The sequence below is a fragment of the Phyllobates terribilis genome, unplaced genomic scaffold (assembly GCF_046119375.1).
Source record: "Phyllobates terribilis strain yellow unplaced genomic scaffold, ASM4611937v1 Scaffold_4848__1_contigs__length_56613, whole genome shotgun sequence".
Classification (NCBI taxonomy): domain Eukaryota; kingdom Metazoa; phylum Chordata; class Amphibia; order Anura; family Dendrobatidae; genus Phyllobates; species Phyllobates terribilis.
This window is the reverse complement of record NW_027367597.1, coordinates 31,417-53,635: the sequence shown is the minus strand read 5'-3', so window position 1 is coordinate 53,635 and position 22,219 is coordinate 31,417. Positions and strand designations below refer to the sequence as shown.

Sequence of the window (22,219 nt, the reverse complement as noted above, 5' to 3'; positions counted from 1 at the left end):
CCCAAGGATGCTGAGAAAAATGCTAGAAGTTGTACAAGAAGCATACTATGAACTAGATCCAAAAACACTAAGCAATGTATGGATGACATTAGAATATATAATGAATGCAATTCTGAAGGTCCAAGGGATAAATGGATATGATGTCCCTCATGTAAACAAAAAAGGACTAGAAAAACAGGGGAATTTGCCAATCTAGGTCAAGGCTCCTAGAAGAGCGGTCTTGGATGCATGGAGCGTTAGTCAATGATGGATCAGATATGAATGCACAACTAACTCAGAAGGGACAAGCAACAACATGGGACATGCTATAATATGGAGAAAACCATCAAATGCAAGCACACAATCAAGCATCTACTTCAGGGACAGCAAAGATTGGACAAGCGACAATGCAAATGTTCAACCAAGCATCTACCGAAAAAGCAGGGGAATAAAGTAAGCAAGCATATGAAATGACACAGGATGATGAATATGAGATCATGATAGAATAGAAGTGAAGGAAATATTCTATTCTAAAATGATCTTATAGTCCAACTTAGGTTTTTTTGTGGACAAAGATGTAAATATGTGATGTGGAAGTTTGACATTTTGGGGAATGTGATTGTAAGCAGTTGTATTTTGGATATTAAGAAACATGTAAGAATGTCATGTCTCATTAGGGTAATGTATTTTGCAAAAGTTAAAATATGTTTTTAGGTATTATGGTCTCAGAATGCCCCAAGCATCATTGACAAAGAATCCAGAACTTTGCACCCTGATAGCACCAGGAGACAATACTTAGCATGAGTCGATAAGTATTGTCTCGGCACATTTAGGGTGCTCATACCTCAAGGGACGTGTCTCAGACAGTGAAAGAATCATCATATACATTTAGGATAAAGGTATATACAAGAAGAAGCAGAGTTTGGGACACCAGAGATGGGAGGTAGTCATAACAATAGATTAAGGGACATGTATACAACAATATCTGTTCCATTGTTGCCTAATGACATTGGGGACATACATGGGATATATGTATCTATTATTACAACTACCTAGGGAAAAGGAGACATGACAGTTTTTGTAGGTAATGTATTACATATGTTAAGGTAGACTGGATATGCATTGTTCATCATCCATCCCACTGCATACACAGACACAACAATATAACAGAATATGAAGTGTCATATAATCAAATCAGGCCACATATGAGAAACAATACTTCACAACCAACATCAGCATATATTACACTTCAAAAAACATGATATTGTCATAGTTAGACATGCATAGTACTTGGCCAACCAGGCCCTAAAAAACACCTAGTTCAACCATCCATCAACATAAGTTGTGCAAAATTACTTCATAATCTACGTACTGCAAAATACTTTTAATATGACATGTAATCTAAATAGTGTTGCACTTAACTACGGGCTTAGCAGTGAATGTGTCACTGTCACTGCTACTTGTTGACACTAAATCGACCACTTCAATTTTTTCCTCTGGCTCTGCTTTCTTCCTCGTAGGGGGGGGGGGACTCCACTTCATCCTCATCATCTAAGATGATAATTAGCTCTGGACCTTGCACACTTAAACCAAGAACAACTGTGTCTCCTAGGACGATAGAACCGTCGGGCATGCATGTGCATATTTCATGTAAGTGCAAGCCATTGTCGAACTTGGGGTCATTGGAGCCTGGTTAAGATGCAGACATGACTACACACGAAACAAAACAGAAATGTGGGACATGCATGTAGCTAGACATCAATGCGAAAAACTGTACAGGTATAGTTACATCTACATTTAAGGATCCAACTACAAACAAAACCAATCTAGTCCACTTACACATGTATTGAACCGGCCAACTCAATATCAAAGGCGTCATTGACCAAAAAGGAGACTACGAAAACAGAGCTATCAACCCACATAAAACACAAATATGTACTGAATCAAAGGGAGCATGCATGTTTCAAAAAAAATAACACTATAGTACAACATATACCATCAAACAAGCACATCAATGAGGGCATGCATTGAACAATATTCAATCCAATGTCAACGACAAACATATCAACACCCATTTGATTCATACAAACAGGCCATGCAGATTTACATTAAAGGAGGGCATGCATTCAACATAAATGACTGAAAATAGACATGCGTTGAACAAGAAGACATGAAAAAGGGCATGCAATCAACCATCATGCAAATCGTTGGGGTCACTACACAGATCGATTCAATCAGTGGGGACATCCAGCCTAACACATGCAACCAGAGAGCAAATTCACACAAAACACACACATGCATTCCTGTTTTCGCATAAATTCACAATAGTTCACAATCACAGAGGAGATCCACTCGTACAATTTAAATCCATAGAGCAAATTCACACAAAAAACACACATGCATTCCTGTTTTTGCATAAATTCACAATAGTTCACAATCACAGAGGAGATCCACTCGTACAATTTAAACCCAATATCAAAGTAAATACGAAACGTGACAAACAACCCTCTAATCTGTTCATTTGGCAGATCAATACAAATGGAAGGGGACATCCATTACAAAACTGTTGTTTTTCGACAAATGGGAAACATATCAAAGAAAAAGTGGAAAAAAATAGTCAAAATAAGCTCACAGGAACCCGAAAACCACACCAAAGATCTATCAATTGGACGGATCATAACATGCAAAGGGGACATTCCTTTTGTACCGTCAAAATCTAACACAAAAACAGGGGACATCAAAGGGGAACATCAAAGGGGGACTCAATGGCCATTCAAGCTCAAGAACAGGGGTTTACAAATTGTTGTTAGTCACAAAGGGCGTCGACAAACATATTGTCCCGTCACAGAAAGACCAGAGAATGAACCAAAAACAAAGTTTAAGTTCCAAAATCGGGATTTCAGTGCAAAATAACAGAAAAGCAACATATAAACAAGATTTGGTGCAAGAAATGGTAAAAAACCAGATCAAATACAACAAAATCCCATTTCAAAACCTCATTCACAAGATCTGAACATAAGGGGATAGTAAATGGCCAAAACAAGGAATTAAACACAGCAAATGAAGCAACGATGGAGTGAGGAGTGAGATGGAGACATGGAGGAAGAGGGATCAAGCACGAATCGGAGGAGAAGTGAGAGAGATTTGGGAGAGATGAGAGGAAACGACGGAACCGAAGAGAGCGAACAGAGGAGAAGGTTCTAGGTTTAGATGAGTGAGAGTGAGGAGTGAGCTGAGGGTAGAGGGTTTAAATACTGGGAGGGAATTTTCGGGTTCTGTAAATAAATGAGGGTAGAATGGGTTTTAGTGGGGTTCCAAATTAGGTAAAAAAATCAGAAACAGGAAAATTATTTCGGGACGCCGGAATAAGAAAGTAGGAAGAACGAAAGGGAACGGAGGGAGTATGACTTTTTCTATTTCCAGATATGCTGTCTTTTATGAGAAAGTTATTCCTTTTTCTATGACGCAATAGTCAGTGGAAAGAAATTTTTTCCTACGCCTATGCCTCCTATTCATTAAGAGTCTCAATCTTGCACAAGTCTAACCTGAACCTACACCTAGTACATAGGAACTTATATCTACTATACAACAGAATGTTGCATTACCTGTTATTCACGAGTCTCGTCATGTGCACTTAGAAGGACTATTCAAGCTCCATCGTACTTGAGAGATTACTATTATCATAATTTCTTAGATGAACATGTTCATTGCTGTCCACTAGCTGATGTTGCTTCTATTAATAATACCCCCTCTGTTCCATAATATAGTTTTCATTTGCTTTTATACACTCGCTAATACATGTTTTGTATCGTTAATATCTATCATTATGTGTTAGTATAAATTATAAGAAAATTATATTATTGAAGTACTTTTTGAGATGAACCAAACAACACACCACATGACTATATTTTTTCTTATACATTAGCAGGAATCAAGAAAATAAACTTTGATCGTGAATAATATCAAAACAAGAATGAGCACTATATTATGGGATAGAGGGAGTATCACTTTTAATTACTTGTCTACAAATACTCAAGCTTCTGTGTTATATGTGTCACAACACACTGAAATCTTTTCATATAGCATGGCAGTTCAGTCTTTTCATGTGGAGAGATGCCATGGATCTGGAGTTCACTGCATTGGATGCCAATGAGACTTGGGAGTTGTTCCTTTGCCTGCTAGAAAGAAGCCAATTTTAAGAAAATGGGTGTACAAAATTAAGTATAATGCTGGTGGAGCAGTGGAAATATACAAAGCTACATTGGTCATTAAAGACAATACTTAAAAGACCGGCCTAGACTACATTGAAACATTTTCTCCATTTGTAAAAATGACAACTATAAGGTGCTTGATAGCAGTTGTATTGAAGAAAGAGTGGACTACGTTCCAACTAGACAGAAATAAAGCCTTCTGCATGGAGATTCAGAAGAAGATGTGTATATGATGTTACCTCTGGGCTATACTCCACCTTCCTCAAAAATCATCTCATCCATAGCCCATTTGGTATGCAAGTTAAGAAAGTTTTTATATGATTTAAAGCAAGCCTTAAGACAATGTTATTCTACATTTCCTTTGTGTAGGATCGTGTTTTAGCAGTTATTGATCGATGTCTCTATAGTTCATGAAGCTATAGATGCACAATTATAAGTAAAAGATGCTCTTTCGTACATAGAATTGCACTTGACCCGATTAGAACACTTAGTAATGAATTTACTAATGTCCTCTTATACGGAAACGGGTCAGACAACAATAAAGCGCACTTTAAGCTATTAAAGCGCACTACAACTTGCACAAAAGAGTTCCAAAACAGTGAGAACCCTAAGCCACCACTTGGCTCGGGATATAACTCACTCAACTATATTGAAAGAAAGAGATTACAACCTTAGCTTCAACAAGAGCGCATGTCAACCTTCTGCACTCTTAAGAAGCTCACTCTCGTACTCTCACTTCTTACAATACGTACGTTCTAGCTCTAAGAACAAGGCAATTCACTCTGATTACAATAAGCTTGTCTAAACTCATCAACACTCGCATTCTCATGAGTGAAATCTAGAGTTCCTATTTACACATCAAAGCTAAGATTCAACACACTTAACTTGTGATAACAAATCAGAAACTAAGCTAGCTTGCCACCTCATCAATCCGTGTGCTCAACCAAATTGTTAGAACTGATCAAACGGACGGGGTTGATTTGGTTTTGTTCTCCTATTGTTAATCTTCGCCACGTATATAATCCGTGCCATTCACGAGCTAATCGTCTCCCTTCCATGCTGGCAATCCTTGGGGTTGCCTCAAGAAATTTTCAAGCCCTTCTCGCACCCCACGTGCACTCAGCTTTCGATTTCCCGCTCACCAACCTTTACCAAATATTTGGGAAGCTCTATTCTGCAAGTGTGTGCACGCTTTGCTTTTGTGGACTCTCATTGATCATCAATACAACTCTGCTTTAATTCAAGCGCCCTCTTGGCTTGAGAAGCTCGATTCCTCTTGCTTCTGGACCTAATTGGAGTTGTTTAAACACCGCTGCGAAACTAGACTTCTCCGCTTGCTGTTAAGCTCGACTGGAACAGTCGAAGCGTGACCTAGATGACTTCTTTTGGTCATTGGTCGATCTCTTAGTGATGAAAGGGCAACCCAACAAGTCTTATAATTACCTGGGTAGTTTAGAAACACAAAGAGATTAGATAGATACGTTTGTTATTCAGAAAACAAAGAGAAATACATTGAGCTTTCATATTTGACGATCAAAGCTCAACTAACAATTTCCCCCTTTTTGATGATGGCAAACCTTTTACAGGTAAGCTCATATACTTTCCATAATGATCAAATGAAGATAAAAGACTTACAAATTTAATCATATATTCAGATTCAGAAACAGTTCGAAGTACCCTTACCAAGTACTTAAACAACAGTTTCTTATTCCCCCCTAAGACCAAGAAGGTCTTATACTTCCCCCTTAATCAATGAAGGGTGTACCTGTACTATTAACCCTTTTGACATCATCGAAAAATCTCAAAAGCTTAATCATACTGTAAGGTCGATAGTAGGTTGCGCTTGTCTATCTTAGAATTCAGTTCAAGACATATTATAGTGAACAAAAGCAACTTAAGCAACTAAAGTATCAAATAATCAAGCTATCAGAGATATGAAAGACAGATTGCATACTTCATTAAAGCAAATTATCATACAGCCAAAACCAGGTTAGAAACCCTAGGGAGCTAGTTCAAAATACAACAGAGAATAGGAGTAAATAAGAAGACAGACAACAACGCTACACAAGCGCTACCACCATACACAAGCACTAATTTCCACGACGGTCATCCGCTTCAATCATGAGCTGAATAATGAGATCCATCCCGGTCTAAACCACCTTTGCAAATTTCTCAATGAACTCAAACATCTCCACCATACGACGTTCAACCCTTTCATGGTGTTGTTCCATGGCAGCAATAATGCATGAAGCATCTGCAGAGCTAAAAGCGGCTGGAGGAGGGGGCTATGGTCAGATCTGGAACTAGACGGATGCGCTCCTGCTGGCTTGTAGAGCAAAATAGCAAATATAGCATGACTAGTGAGGAAAGTGGAGCAAGCATACTCTTGGAGAGCATTATCATATAACGAATTGGCCTTCAACATTCTGCATATGATGTGAGGGAAGGGGAGAGGACCTGAGGTTGCAGCTCGACAGAGGACCAAGTGGCTCATCATAATCTGAGTTGTATTGACCACTTGATTCGAGAGGACAACTGCCATAATACAACAGTCGGCAATGGTGACCTTCTCTCTGTCATTATCCCTGGGAGTGATGTTGGTGATGATGAAATGATGCAACAATTGATGACTAGGCTTGAGAAAATCCACTATAAGATTGCGCTTGGACATGGGAGAACCGAAAACGATCTCCTTGAGCTGCTTGGATCCCGCTAGCCAGTTTTTCTTGTACATCCGTCCAAATCCGCCCAATTGACCTTTAAAGCAAATGGCTTTGGCCAAATCCTTCACTAGGAAGGTCTCCCTTGAATTACCACGCCAATGAAACCATACCTGGGTATATTCAGGATTAGCAACGTGAGAATCCATGGTAGCATAGAATTGATAGACCATGGAATCGTTGCAGTGGGCAGGTTCGGTCTCAATGACAAGGGCTATTTTCGTTGTGCCCCTATCAAAGTAAACCAAACTCCCACTAGAGTATAGTGGTAGAAAGGGTCGTACCCAAGGGAGCAAGCTTTTCGATAAAAGTTTCCTTATGTGATTTTCAAAAGTAACCAAGGGGGGTTTTGAAAATGTTTTTGTTTTAGAAAAACAATAAAGCATGCAAATGTTGGAAAAGAGTATTTAGGTTAAAAAGGGTTCACTTATCCATTCTAGCAACTTGACTAGGTCGGTGGATCATAGAATCTTTAAACCCAATATTCAAATCAAATCAAAGCAAAATGTCCTACTCTTTGTTCATAATTAGCAAATAGTCCAAATAGTCTTAGATGCCCTAATCATGCTACAACCACGGAAATACCTAGATTTAATAGCATGATTGCATAAAGCACAAAGATAAGTAGGTTCATGCAATACCATTGACAAATAGTCGGTACTTGACATGAATCTAAGATCTCTACCCTAAAATCAATCACAAATAGTTCATGAAGAAAGGGTTTGCTACAAAAGGTTTAGACTCTTCAAATAGAATTATCTAAACCTAGCAAATTGAGAATTATCAATTAACCTAGTTCATGACTCTAGAAAAATCAATAAAAACCAATCATGAGTTTAAGCGCAAGAGATCGAAGAACAATTTCTTAAGAAAGACAAGAATAAAGGGACAAGAAACTTACCACGATAACCCGAGTCAAGCGCTTAGAACTTCAAAGTGAACACGAAAAGGGTTTAGTTCTCCATTGAAACAAAGTACAAGATTTGAGAGAGTTTCTTGGATTACACTTTTGAAAATTAGATAATAGATAATCAACCTAAGAACCCCTTAAAAACATCTCCCTAAACTGGACTTTTCTAAACTCCCCCCTTTGACCCATTAAGAGCTAGGAGTTACATAAGAATGGTCCAAATACAAATTAACTCCAAATTGACTATCTAGAGAAAAAGAGTTACAAAACATGGTCAAAATGGAATAATTGGTCCGGGAGATCCGCGGGCGCGGCAGGGGTGCCGCGGCCGCGGATTTGGTTCTGAGGTAATGGGCCGGCATGGTGAGAACCGCGACTGCGGCAGGATGGCCGCGCCCGCGGTTTTGGCTCTGTAAGCATGTTTTCCCTCGGCTTCTAGCGTACTTTGGTGACTTCACTTCCGATGCCTCGTACGCTTCATTATATTGGCGCCATCAAGATTGCGCCTATCACTCAAGCTTGTCCCATCCTTGCATGCTCAGCCATCCAGAGAACTTCTTCACATGGACTGAATCTTTAAGTTCGACAAATAGATCCTGAGTGGCAATCTCAGGGTTGAGGAAGGTTCGCTTGGCAATGCCTGTAGGAATTTGAGGGAACTCATTTGCACCAATAGACTTGATGCGCTTTGACCTTTTAGAGGTTCCTTTCTCCAGGAGCGCCTCTGGGGGAGGTGATTCGTGCTCAGAGCCATCAGAAGACTCGACCTGCTCAACATCCAGGGCCTTTCTCTTTCGCCCATGTCACTTTGACGGTCCGCTCTTTGAGTTGAGGTATGCAGTGGAGAGACAGATCCAGCATGTGTGATCATAAACTCATCATCATCGGATTTAGAGGGGAGAGAGGAGATCATCTGCTGAGGAGACATGAACTTAGGTGCAGCTAACCTGGAGGGGGTGACTGTATCCATGCCAAGCACACCCTTACCCTTATCAGGAGTGAAAAGCAACTTCTCCAGATCCGCTTTCTCCTTGGGGAGATCTGAGGGAGTCTCTTCTCCCTTCTCTTTAGCAAGATCAGCTATCACCTTGGCCACAGTGCCTTGATCATAACCAGACATAGCGAGATCCTGGGATACGAGCTCCAGGTCGACGACAGGAAGCTTGGGTGGGGAAGGATCGTCGGGAATGGGAATGATTTCTTTGGAGGCTGGGGTAGAAGCTAATGGAGTTTGAGAGGATGCATTGATTTGAGGAGCTGGGGGATCGGTGGAGGTAGAGGGAGCAGCGGATGAAGAAGATTGAGCTTGAAGAAGAAGCTGAACCTTTTCTCTGACCTATGGATCAAGTTCGGCAAGGTTGAGTTTCTGGTTGTCCATGGTAGGTGTTGAGATAGAGGAAGAGGGAGGAGCGATATGATCGGAGTTTGAGAGAGATATTTGGCAAGTGAAGAAATGGTAAGGTAAGTCTGGGAATTACTATTACCTCGTATATATAGGCGCTTGCAACAACTTGCCTTTGTAATCTCAACCGATTAGATCAATGGTCCGGATGCTTTCATAAGTCAGCTCAGCCCAAACAGCTATAAACACAGTTCACTGCAAAAGGAGTCGTTACCTCGGTAAGAGTAGAAAGCACTTTTCCTCTTGTTCTAAGCAATCTCAAAAACCACATACAAACTAGCCATTACGCTTTAAGCTCAATGAAGATCCTTTCCACCAATAAAAGCTCAACCAAAGTCACAAATACCCAACAAAATCTGATGAAGCTCAATGCTGACTGTATACCGCTTGATATGTGTGTGTGGTGTTCAATGTCAAACATACCAACCACTATGCAAATAATATAATGAACAGGAAATGCACATTTCAATTGGGACATTATAGCATTCAATCACTCAAGTAAGATATAAACTTATGTGCATATAATGAGGGAATTGAGCTTTTTGTCACCAAATGAATACTTCTCTAATGTGGAGGTTAATTAGGGACGAGAGAAGCGTAACATTTAGTCAGGCTAGGGACACCTATTGCAATGGATCATTTCTTAGGCATGTAATATGGGTAGAAGACGATCACCATTGACAAAGTTTTGGCAAAGAACAACATGCAATGGACTAAGATCATATCAAATCAAGCTTAACTATAAAGACAACTTTAGAGCTAATTCAGTTTGATGAACAACTATAAAGTATGAATGAATTAAGCCTTTAAGCGCAAGCCACTAAAGTTCTTAGATTGATATTAAGCTCACTAGTTCTAGTCAATAGGGAGAATACTTACAAAGCCATTGCCTCAAATCTAATGGAGCCGCATAAGACCAAGATGAACCCGAAGGTTTAAGAAAGTTTGTCGAATAAGCGCTTTTGTAAAGTTATCCGCTATTTGCCCTTCTGAAAATACATGACTAAACTCGATGTTCTTCCTCTCCACATGATCACACAGAAAGTGATGGCGTACATCTATATGTTTAGTCCTTGTATGATGTACTGGGTTCTTGGACACACAGATTGCGCTGGTATTATCACAGAAGATAGTAATTGTACCGAGTTGAATACCATAATCAACGAGTTGTTGCTTTATCCAGAGAACTTGAGCACTACATGAAGCCACTGCTATATATTCTGCCTCTGTTGTTAAAAGCGCAATGCAATTCTGCTTCTTGGATCCCCAAGAGACAAGACACGGTCCAAGAAACTGAGCCATTCCACTAGTTCTCTTGCGGTTTTCTAGATAACCTGCATAATCTGCATCGGTGTAGCCAACAAGAGATAGACCGACCCCTTTGGAATACCAAAGGCAAAGATCATCAGACCCCTTAAGGTATCTAAAGATGCGCTTGACATGAGTTAGATGTGAAGCACGAGGGTCAGATTGTGATCAAGCACAAACACTAACAGCAAATACTATATCAGGTCTAGAAGCGGTCAAATACATGAGAGAACCAACCATACCTCTATACATCGTTTAGTATACCTTCTCATCCATAAGATCTTTATCAAGCTTTGTTGTGGTTGAGAGTGGTGTAGGACATGGTTTGCTATCCTCCATATGATACTTCTTGAGTAGCTCCTTGATGTATTTCTGTTGATGAATCTCTATACCTTCGTCCAGTTAATTCACTTGAAGCCCGAGGAAGTACTGGAGCTCACCAATCATGCTCATGCTAAATTTGAGGCTCATGGTGTTCTTGAAATCCTCTACAAGCTGCAAGTTAGTCGAACCGAATATAATATCATCAACATAGACCTGGACAATAAGGATATCGCCCTTAACTTCCCTGATGAAGAGAGTCTTGTCCACTAAACCTCTCTTATAGCCGTTAGATAGTAGATACTTCGAAAGACAATCATACCAAGCACGAGGTGCTTGCTTAAGCCCATAAAGTGATTTGTCTAAGAAGTATACATGATCTGGATAAGCTGGATCTTCAAAACCTGGTGGCTGCTTGACATACACTTCCTCATTCAAATTACCATTGAGGAAGGCAGTCTTGACGTCCATCTGATACAGCTTGAATCCCTTATGTGCAGCATAAGCAATCAACAAACAAATAGCCTCTAGCCGAGCAACTAGTGCATATGTTTCATAATAATCTATCCCTTCTTGTTGATTATACCCTTGAGCAACAAGTCGAGCTTTGTTACGTACCACTGCTCCACTATCATCCAATTTGTTCCTAAAGGCCCAACGTGTACCAATGATGGTTCTATCACCTGGCCGGGGTACTAGACACCATACTTGGTTGCGCTTAAACTCTTCTAGTTCCTCTTGCATGGTAACAATCCAGTCTGGATCCTGAAGTGCTACTTGTATAGTCTTTGGTTCCTGTAAAGAGACAAAAGCACTACAAGCTAGCAAGTTAAGAACATTAGAACGAGTTTGGGTACCTTTCTCATACTGAGAGATGATTGCTGAAACTGGATGGGCATTCATTTGCTGATCTTTCCGCACTGTGACCTCAGTATTATCTTGTAGTTTCATCGTGGTAGTCTTGGACATATCTCTAATTCCACCAGAAAGGTCACTTGGTCCCGCTTGGGGACTGCTAGGTCGCGCTTGACCACTACTAGATCCCGCTTGAGAGCTAGAAAGTCCAGCTGGAGTAATTGAGGGTGTTACCTGACCTAAGCATGATGGTGAAGGTGTAGCTTGATCATCATTTGATGGTCAACTTCCTTGATCTGTATCCTGATTGTCGTCCTCTGAAGTAGCTTCATCACTTGGATTGCTAACTTCTGAAGCCAAAGGCCGAGAAGCGCAACCTCCACAGTCGTCATCGTCACTATCCATGTCTGGGGAAGACATAGAAGGATGAGCTTGAGGAATATGAGGAGAAGCTTGAGGTAGATCAGGGCTAGCAAATGGATCATCATTCATCTCTGCTACGCTATCGAGCTTGCCTTCATCAAACTTCACATGTATGCTATCTTCTTCCCTCTGAGTCCTCAGATTGAGCACCCTATACCCATTGCTAGTAGGAGTGTAACCTAGGAAGATAGCTTCGTCGTTCCTGGCATCAAATTTTCCTAAGAGATCCTTCCCATTGTTATGAACGTAGCACTTGCAACCAAACACTCGAAAGTGAGAGATATTGGGTGTACGTCCTTTGAGCAATTCATATGGGGTTTTCTCTAGGATTGGCCTTAATAAGGCTCGGTTAGTGATATAGCATGTCGTGCTCACAGCATGTGCCTGATAGGAGCTTATATTATGATGTTAACCAGCGACTATTAGTTAGGTTTAGAGGTGTTTAGGTGCTCGACGAGTGGTAATTCCGGAATCTAGGTTAGGAGTTCATTTGTAGATTCCCGGAATGCTCGTGAGCATTTTTTATGATTTTGTATTGGAGATCCCGCTGGTGCTCGTCTTTAGTACATTCAGGATGGAGCTAGAGATACTCGACGAGCAGGACCTACGCGGGATGGAGCTAGAGATACTCGACGAGAAGGATGAGCAGAAGCCTACGCAGGATGAGCAGGAGCAGCGTAGGCAGAACCTCGACGAGCAGAATGGATTGGTACTCGACGAGCGTTGGAGAAGCTAAGAGATACTCGAAGATTTTGTAGAGTTCAGCGTAGGAAGACCTCGTCGAGGAGTTGCATATGATCTATACAGGGAAGAACCTCGACGAGGAGTGAAGATCTGGGTAGAGGATCTACCAAGAGAAAGCACATCAGAAGTGTCTGTAGAAGTTCTCGACGAGAAGTGAAGATCTCGGTCGAGATAGGAGTGATCAGAATGATGCGGACCCTCGTCGAGCAGTGCAGGATATTTCGGCCCGGGCGGTCTCGCGGGCCGGTTCGGCCCGTAGCGCAGAATCTATACGGGATGGTGTTATCTGCGAGATTACTTTAATATTATTTTATAAGGTTTCCATATCTTCTTAGGATTTATTTTATAGGATTTCTATAGGTTTCCATAACTTTTAGGATCTGTTTCGTTTATTTTATTCCTTTTATTTTAGTTGAAGACTATATAATAGATAGCTTAGGATTTAGAACGGGGGATTTTGGCAATTTGTTTTGGCCGCTGCTTGGGAGAGTTCATCAGACCACGGTTCGTTCTTCTACCTTCATCTATTGTTATTCATGGCTTCTATGGCCATGAGTAACTAAAATCCATTGTAGTTCACTTCCAAGTTGAAACCTTTGTTCTTAGATTTGCTTGTGAGAATTCAAACGCATATGTTTTAGTTTAATTTGAGGATTGTTTCATAATCTCTAGTGCTTTATATTATTATTGTTTGATCTTGATTTTATCTAGAGTGCATGCTAGGTTGAGTTATTATCATTCATATTGCTAGGACTTGACAATTCTATTTGAAAAGCCTTGACCTTTATGTAGCAAGCATGATTTACATAGACTATTTGCGAGTGTTTATTGTGTAGAGATTATGAACTCATGTCGAGTATCGGCTATTTGCCAATGGTATTGCATGAGCCTACTTATCTTTGATCTTTATGCTATTGTGCTTTTGAATCTTGGGATTTCCTTGGTTATTGCTTACAATAAGGGTTTCTAGGACTATTTGGACTAGTTGCTATTTACGAACAAAGAGTAGGACAACTAAATTAAACGATTTAAACATATGTTAGTAGAATTCGACGATCAACAATCTATCATGAACATTGTGTGGATACAAAGGAAGTGAACTCGTTTTCCCAATCATTGTTACAACAATCTTTTGCTACTTTCATTGTTTATTATAGTTAGTTACAAACAACAAAAACCCCCTTTGGTTACGTTCGAGTTACATCATAGAAATAGACTATAACTGACTCTCTTGGGATTCGACCCCTACTTGCCACTTACTAGTGGAATCTGAGTTGGGAAATTACTTTGACCGTGGGGATCACGACAATCTCCATCGCCGTCAAATTTTGGCGCCGTTGCCGGGGAGCCAGTTTTATAGTTTGTTTCTATTTTGTTACTAATCTTGGTGTGGATCTATCTTATGGTCCACACCCGTGCTACTGACTCGGATTTGCTTGATTTTGATCCAGAGATAGAGCGGACGCACCTGCGGTTTTTAGGTGAATTTCTAGCAACCTCAGTGACTGAATCAATGGCAAACCGAACTCTGCGAGAGCTCGCCGATCCTGATTTGGCACAGCAACGCCTGGGGCTGACATTGCCTGCTCTAGCTGCTGGCATTAACTTTGAGCTCAAAACAGGTTTCATAAATCTGCTGTCGCAATTTCACGGCCTGGCTGGAGAAGATCCGATCAGGCATCTGAGTGAATTCCATGATATCTGCAACTGCAGCAGACCTAGTAATGTGACCGAGGAACAGCTAAAGATGAGAGCTTTCGGCTTAACGCTGAAGGACAGTGCAAGAGGTTGGTATTATCTGATTCCTACCGGCACGGTGGACACGTGGCCTAAATTGCAGAAGGCCTTCCTTGATAAATACTTTCCCACGAAGAAGGCTGGTGGCTCTGAAACGAGCTATCGCTAGTTTTGAGCAAGGAGATGATGAGTCGCTCTACGACTATGTCGAGCGATTCAATAAACTATGCGCCAGCAACCCGTTCCATGGCTTTCAAGAGAAAGATCTGGTAACTCACATCTACAATGGGTTGCTAGATCATGAGAGGCGGCTGGTAGACGCTACCTGTGGGGGCAGCATAATGAATTTGACTCCCGACGGAGCCCGGACGAGGCTGAATGAGATTGCCGACGGAACACGGAGCTTCGGGAGAACCTACACGAAGAAGAGGGCTAGCGCTGTTAGCTCCGGTGATGATTGGAGAAGTGCATTCGCTGAGCTCGCCACTTTGATCAAGGGGATGCAAGCCGGCAATCAGAATCAGAGGCCAGCTCGAGCTTGTGGGATCTGCACTGGTGAGAGTCATCTTACCGACATGTGCCCGCAACTACAAGATCCCACAGTCGCTGAAGTCCATGCTGTAGGGGGTTACGGACCCTCTAGGCCTCGGTTCGACAACAACAACTACAATCCGAGAGGCAATGATCATCCTGGCTTCCGGTGGAGCGATCAAAATGGTGGTCAATCTCAGAACCACTACCAGAATTATCAGAATCGCGCTCCACTCCCTCCTCCGCAGAAGCAAGGACCATCCACCGAAGATATGATTAATTCACTAGCCCAGCACTTTACCGCGCATGTCCAGACAACTGAATCCAGCATCAGAAACCTCGAGAAGACAGTTGGACAGCTGGTGGAGTCAGTCTCAGAGATAAAAGCAACTATCTCCAAGGGTCTCCCCTCTCAAACCGAGAGGAACCCAAGAGAGTATGTCAGCGCTATACATCTCCGGAGTGGGAAAATACTGGAAAGAAGCTCAGAAGATGAGACGATGGTGGATGGAGGACCACAGAACTGGGCGAAATCTAGACCGAAAGGATAGGACCTCGACGAGGACACCAGAGACTCGAGTGAAGATTTTTCGACAGAGAAGGTGAAATCTCGACTGAAAGGACAGGACCTCGACGAGGACACCAGAGACTCGAGTGAAAATTTTTCAACAGAGAAGGTGGAATCTCGATCGAGAATGACCAATCTCGGTCGAGAAGGCACGAACCTCGATCGAGAAGGCGGTATGCAGAACAACGAGGATCGAGGAGATGACGAGTACGAGGATCGAGGCGACTTCAAGCTTCGTCAAGAGAACTATGTGAGGCCCAACTTCCCTCCTCTGTACTCGGAGAAGCCACCTGCACCGTTCCCTGAAGCATTAAAGGAGACGCGCAAACCGGTAAATGACAAAGAGCTATTCGAGACGTTTAGCAAGTGCGACGTAAACATCCCTCTACTTAAACTCGTCAAAAGTGTTCCTCGTTACGCCAAATTCTTGAAGGAGCTATGCACCATCAAGAGGAACCAAAAGCTTAAAGGAAAAGGGAAGGTGCACGTATGCGAGAGAGTTTCAGCTGTCTTCCAACAAAAGATGGCAAAGAAGTGTTCGGATCCAGGTATGGTTAGTATACCTTGCATAATAGGCGAGAAGAAAATTGATAGGGCCATGCTAGATCTAGGTGCTTCTATTAATGTTCTACCTTACTCTTTATATAAACTGCTTGGCCTAGGACCCTTGACTAAGACAGGGATTGTGGTTCAACTTGCCGACGGATCGACGGTTTACCCGAAAGGGATAGTCGAGGATGTGTTGGTAATGGTTGATCGTCTAATATTTCCAGCGGACTTTTACGTGCTAGACATGGAACTTGAAAATCAAGCTGCTCCTATCCTTCTGGGTAGACCCTTCATGAAGGCAGCTAACACTAAAATTGATCTAGCAAGTGGGTCGCTCACTTTAGAATTTGATGGGGAAGTTGTTAGTTTCAATATCTATGAAACTATGATGCATCCTGCGAATGATAACTCTGTTTTCTCTATTGATGTACTCGATCCTATTGTGCAAGAAACGTTTGATATATGTGGGATTGATTCACTGAAATCTGATGAGCATGATATGATTCTTACTAGTAATGTACACGAGGAACGAGCACAATTAGATGATCCAGGTACCCTTTTGGCCGGTGGGCCCTCGTTACTAACATGCTCGAGCAAGAAACCGCTCCCTTCTGTTATACAGGAACCCACCACTGAGCTGCTCTTCGAGGATCTGCTCGTCGAGGATCTTCTCGTCGAGGAGCTACCTTCACACCTGAAGCACGCTGGAGGTGAGTACGATCCGGGCCCACCATTTGACGAGCAGAGAAAGTTACTTGATCCGGGAGATGAAAAGAGGATTAGGAAGAGACGAGGCGTGAGATCCTATTGGGCGAAGAAGAAGAGAGAGTTCCTTGATGAGTTGGCCTATGAGGGGCCGAGTGCTGGTTGATAGAGAGTAAGAAGTCGAGCAACGACGTTAACTACGGCGCTGCGCGGGAGGCAACCCGTGGGATTACTACTAACATTTCACCCTTTATTTTTGTTTTGTTTTGTTTCTTTTTCTAGGAAAACCGCGGAGCTAGCATGTAGGTAGCCATCGGAGGAGTAAAACTGACACCAACCTCCCAGAACGCCCTGCTCGTCGAGACACACTCATCACGATCGAGATCCCCTCCCAGTTCTCGTCCAACCAATGCGCGACGACGGGTGATTGGGGTTTCCTCGTCTTCTTCCCTTTTTATGGTGTCCTCTTTTGCTGCATTGAGGACAATGCGCGATTCAAGTGTGGGGGAGGAGTTGACTTGTTTGGGGTGCTCTCGGCTGGTGTTTCTATGGTTTTGAGTTTATTTCGCTGATGTTTTTCGATCAATTTACGAGTTTGTACCGGATATTTCTTGAACCTTTGCTTATTATTGTTAGAAAAATAAAATTAAAAAATAAAAAATAAAAAAATAAAAAATAAAAAAAAAAGTAAAAAAAAATAAAAAAATAAAAAGAAAGAGTCAAAGCCGGGCGAGTAAGAAATGACTTTATGCAAAAGGGGGCGCCCAATAAATAAAATAAAAAATGAAAATTGAATAAGATGTTCCTACCACTTTAGAGAATTCTGGTGAAAACTCGAAAGAGCGCCGGGATTATATTGTTTGTGATTATTTGACTGCTTGGTTAGATTGATTACATTATTTATTGGCGTTGGAGACATAAGAAGGGAGTTGAAGGATTGTCTCGGGTATTAGGATTCACCAAGGAGGGATAAGAAGTTAGTAATTGGCCTTTTATTCTTCTATTTCGAGCTGATTGACATTCATACTTCACATGCTCACCCTTTCACTATTTCATCAGATTTACTACACACTATTGGCGGTTGTATTAGATTCTAGGATTAGATTTCTATTTCTCGGAGTTTGATGCATATTGTTGTGGTTGTGCTATGCGGATTTCTTGATTAGGATTGGTGGTTGTGATGTGTGGTTTGAGGTTATTGATTAGTGGTTTAGGACATCATTTGAAGCGGAGGAATAAGGAGTGTATTGAGCGAGTGGGTGACTCGGTTTTTCATTTTTATATCTATATTGCCCTTGATTCCCATAGCCTTAGAGGAGATTAGGATTCCCACTTGTGCTTAACGCACACCACTTGGTTTGATTGGTTACTATTATGGAGTGGTGACATATGAAGTGGAGATATAAGGAGGGAAAAGGGTAGGTCATCTTGGAGTGATAAGAAGATAGATCGGAGTTAGGATAGTGCTCGATTACACTCGGAGTTTGGAGTTATAGTCGCTGGTAGAATTCTCCCATGCTTACTGTAGACCTTTGTGCTTATAGGAGGAGTGAGCGTTGTTTTGCTTACTCGAGGACGAGCAAGGTTTAAGTGTGGGGGAGTTTGATAGGAGCTTATATTATGATGTTAACCAGCGACTATTAATAAGGTTTAGAGGTGTTTAGGTGCTCGACGAGTGGTAATTCCGGAATCTAGGTTAGGAGTTCATTTGTAGATTCGCGGAATGCTCGTGAGCGTTTTTTTTGATTTTGTATTGGAGATCCCGCTGGTGCTCGTCTTTAGTACATTCAGGATGGAGCTAGAGATACTCGACGAGCAGGACCTACGCGGGATGGAGCTAGAGATACTCGACGAGAAGGATGAGCAGAAGCCTACGCAGGATGAGCAGGAGCAGCGTAGGCAGAACCTCGACGAGCAGAATGGATTGGTACTCGACGAGCGTTGGAGAAGCTAAGAGGCGAAGCCGAGCTACCTCGAAGATTCTGTAGAGTTCAGCGTAGGAAGACCTCGTCGAGGAGTTGCATATGATCTATACAGGGAAGAACCTCGACGAGGAGTGAAGATCTGGGTAGAGGATCTACCAAGAGAAAGCACATCAGAAGTGTCTGTAGAAGTTCTCGACGAGAAGTGAAGATCTCGGTCGAGATAGGAGTGATCAGAATGATGCGGACCCTCGTCGAGCAGTGCAGGATATTTCGGCCCGGGCGGTCTTGCGGGCCGGTTCGGCCCGTAGCGCAGAATCTATACGGGATGGTGTTATCTGCGAGATTACTTTAATATTATTTTATAAGGTTTCCATATCTTCTTAGGATTTATTTTATAGGATTTCTATAGGTTTCCATAACTTTTAGAATCTGTTTCGTTTATTTTATTCCTTTTATTTTAGTTGAAGACTATATAATAGATAGCTTAGGATTTAGAACGGGGGTTTTTGGCAATTTGTTTTGGCCGCTGCTTGGGAGAGTTCATCAGACCACGGTTCGTTCTTCTACCTTCATCTATTGTTATTCATGGCTTCTATGGCCATGAGTAACTAAAATCCATTGTAGTTCACTTCCAAGTTGAAACCTTTGTTCTTAGATTTGCTTGTGAGAATTCAAACGCATATGTTTTAGTTTAATTTGAGGATTGTTTCATAATCTCTGGTGCTTTATATTATTATTGTTTGATCTTGATTTTATCTAGAGTGCACGCTAGGTTGAGTTATTATCATTCATATTGCTAGGACTTGACAATTCTATTTGAAAAGCCTTGACCTTTATGTAGCAAGCATGATTTACATAGACTATTTGCGAGTGTTTATTGTGTAGAGATTATGAACTCATGTCGAGTATCGGCTATTTGCCAATGGTATTGCATGAGCCTACTTATCTTTGATCTTTATGCTATTGTGCTTTTGAATCTTGGGATTTCCTTGGTTATTGCTTACAATAAGGGTTTCTAGGACTATTTGGACTAGTTGCTATTTACGAACAAAGAGTAGGACAACTAAATTAAACGATATAAACATATGTTAGTAGAATTCGACGATCAACAATCTATCATGAACATTGTGTGGATACAAAGGAAGTGAACTCGTTTTCCCAATCATTGTTACAACAATCTTTTGCTACTTTCATTGTTTATTATAGTTAGTTACAAACAACAAAAAACCCCTTTGGTTACGTTCGAGTTACATCATAGAAATAGACTATAACTGACTCTCTTGGGATTCGACCCCTACTTGCCACTTACTAGTGGAATCTGAGTTGGGAAATTACTTTGACCGTGGGGATCACGACAATCTCCATCGCCGTCAGTGCCCAATAGTAAGAAGCAGCACCACTTGAGAGTAGCATTGTTCGTGCCATCTCTTATAGGGTCCTATTCTTGCGCTCTACAACACCATTTTGCTCATGGGTTCTAGGTGTAGAGAAATCATGATCTATACCCCTTTCATCACAAAATGATATGAACTCTCCATTCTTGAATTCAGTTCCATTATCAGAATGAATTGCACAAATAGGGAGCCCCAACCTCTTTTCCAATAAAAGCGCAAGAGTACGAAACTTTTTGAAGGTTTCACTCCTGTGTTTTAAGAAGAGAGTCCAGGTGTAGCGAGAATAGTCCTCAACTATGACAAATATGAAGCCATTACCTCCCTTACTTTGAGTACATAGTGGTCCACACAAGTCCATGTGGAGGAGCTCAAGAGGAGCCTTTGTCTGCACTACCTTTATCGAAGGAAAGGAGCTTCTAGTCGCTTTGGCCTTGGAGCAATCTGAGCAAGATGTCATTGATTCCACTTTGATCCGAAGAAGACCATGAACCAAGTCCTTGGACTGCAACTTGTGGAGTAAATGAAGACTAGCATGTCCCATTCTCTTGTGCCAAAGACTGGTCGTCTCATCAAGTGTAGCGAGGCACAGATTGCGCTCAGGAGTGTAGGAGTGGTCAAATAGGTATGTATTGTCAACTCTCTTGCCCTTAAGGAGAACCTCTTGCTCAGGGCTGAACACTGCACATTCGCTTGTGCTGAACCAGACCTTGTTTCCTCCTTGATCGCATAACTGAGCTACACTTAGTAGATTGAACCGAAGGTTCTCTACTAGATTCACATCTCTGATTTGGATAGACTTGTTGAGATGTGCACTGCCTCTAGATTTGATCTCTCCTTGCTTCTTGTCACCAAAGGAGACACTACCTCCCTCCTTAGCTTGAAATGAGAGTAGTAACTGTGGATCGCCCGTCATGTGACACGAACAACCGCTATCAATGTACCACCACCTCTTCATTCCAAGCTACAAATGAAGAGATCAAGCTTTGATCTCCCAACGAAGCTTTCGCTTCGTGGGAACATTAGCCATAGCTATTGATGAACTAGTCTTTTGAACTGGCTCATAATAGCTAGGATCGTTTAGATCAAGCACTACATGAGGTCTCGCTTTACGAAGCTCGCCTACTAGTGTTAAAGCGCAACCGTCCTCGACAGGTGAATGCCGATAACGTCTACGCTTGCCCTTAGATTTAGCCATTGGCTTATAGGGCTTATTATCGAGGACTTGCAGGTCCTCACACTCATGCCTAGCATGACCACTTCTACCACAGAAGGTACATTAGTGGTTACTTCTCACGTAACCATACTTTCCCTTCCCTAGTCTAAACGGTTCCTTTTTCTCTAATATCGTAGGCTGAGTGGGGGTATGCGCTTGTTTCACATAAATGTGGTGCGCTTTCTCCCCGTGAAACCATTCTTTGGTTTCAGATGGTTGATCCTCAAGGACCTTGATCCTGCTCTTCAAGTGAGAGTTCTCACTCTTATAAGCAATCAAGTCCTGCTCAAGTGATTTGTATTTTTCATAATAATCACTCGGTTGAGGAAAACTGGTGTTGGAGGAAGACTCCTGGGGGTCATAACCCAGTCCAGGTCTAGCTTTCACAAATACTGTTTGGGGAACAGACCTTGCTTCCACTAGCTTCGTAAGACCGTCAAGCTTGGATATGATATGATCAAGCTTCACGTTCTCAGATGAGTCAGAGTGTCTTTCCAACCCGTTCCCATGACAAAGCTCACATGATTTAGTCAGTAAAGTGGGCTTGTCATGAAAACGTTTGGAAAGCTCAACTATCTCTTCCTTCTTACAGTTAAGCTCATCCAGCTGTTCACTAGCTTGATTAGCTAGTGACTTATGTTCAACCATCAGCTCTTTCAAAAGACATACAAGATTACGCTTAGGTAATATAACAAAGTTCAGATCGGCTACCTCAATCTCAGAT

General features: G+C 41.8%; 1 pseudogene; it reads right to left on the bottom strand.

The window, feature by feature from the left end:
• Positions 1-10,119: 10,119 nt before the first annotated feature.
• LOC141249607 (uncharacterized) lies at positions 10,120-10,782 on the bottom strand (annotated as a pseudogene).
• Between the last annotated feature and the right edge of the window lie 11,437 nt (positions 10,783-22,219).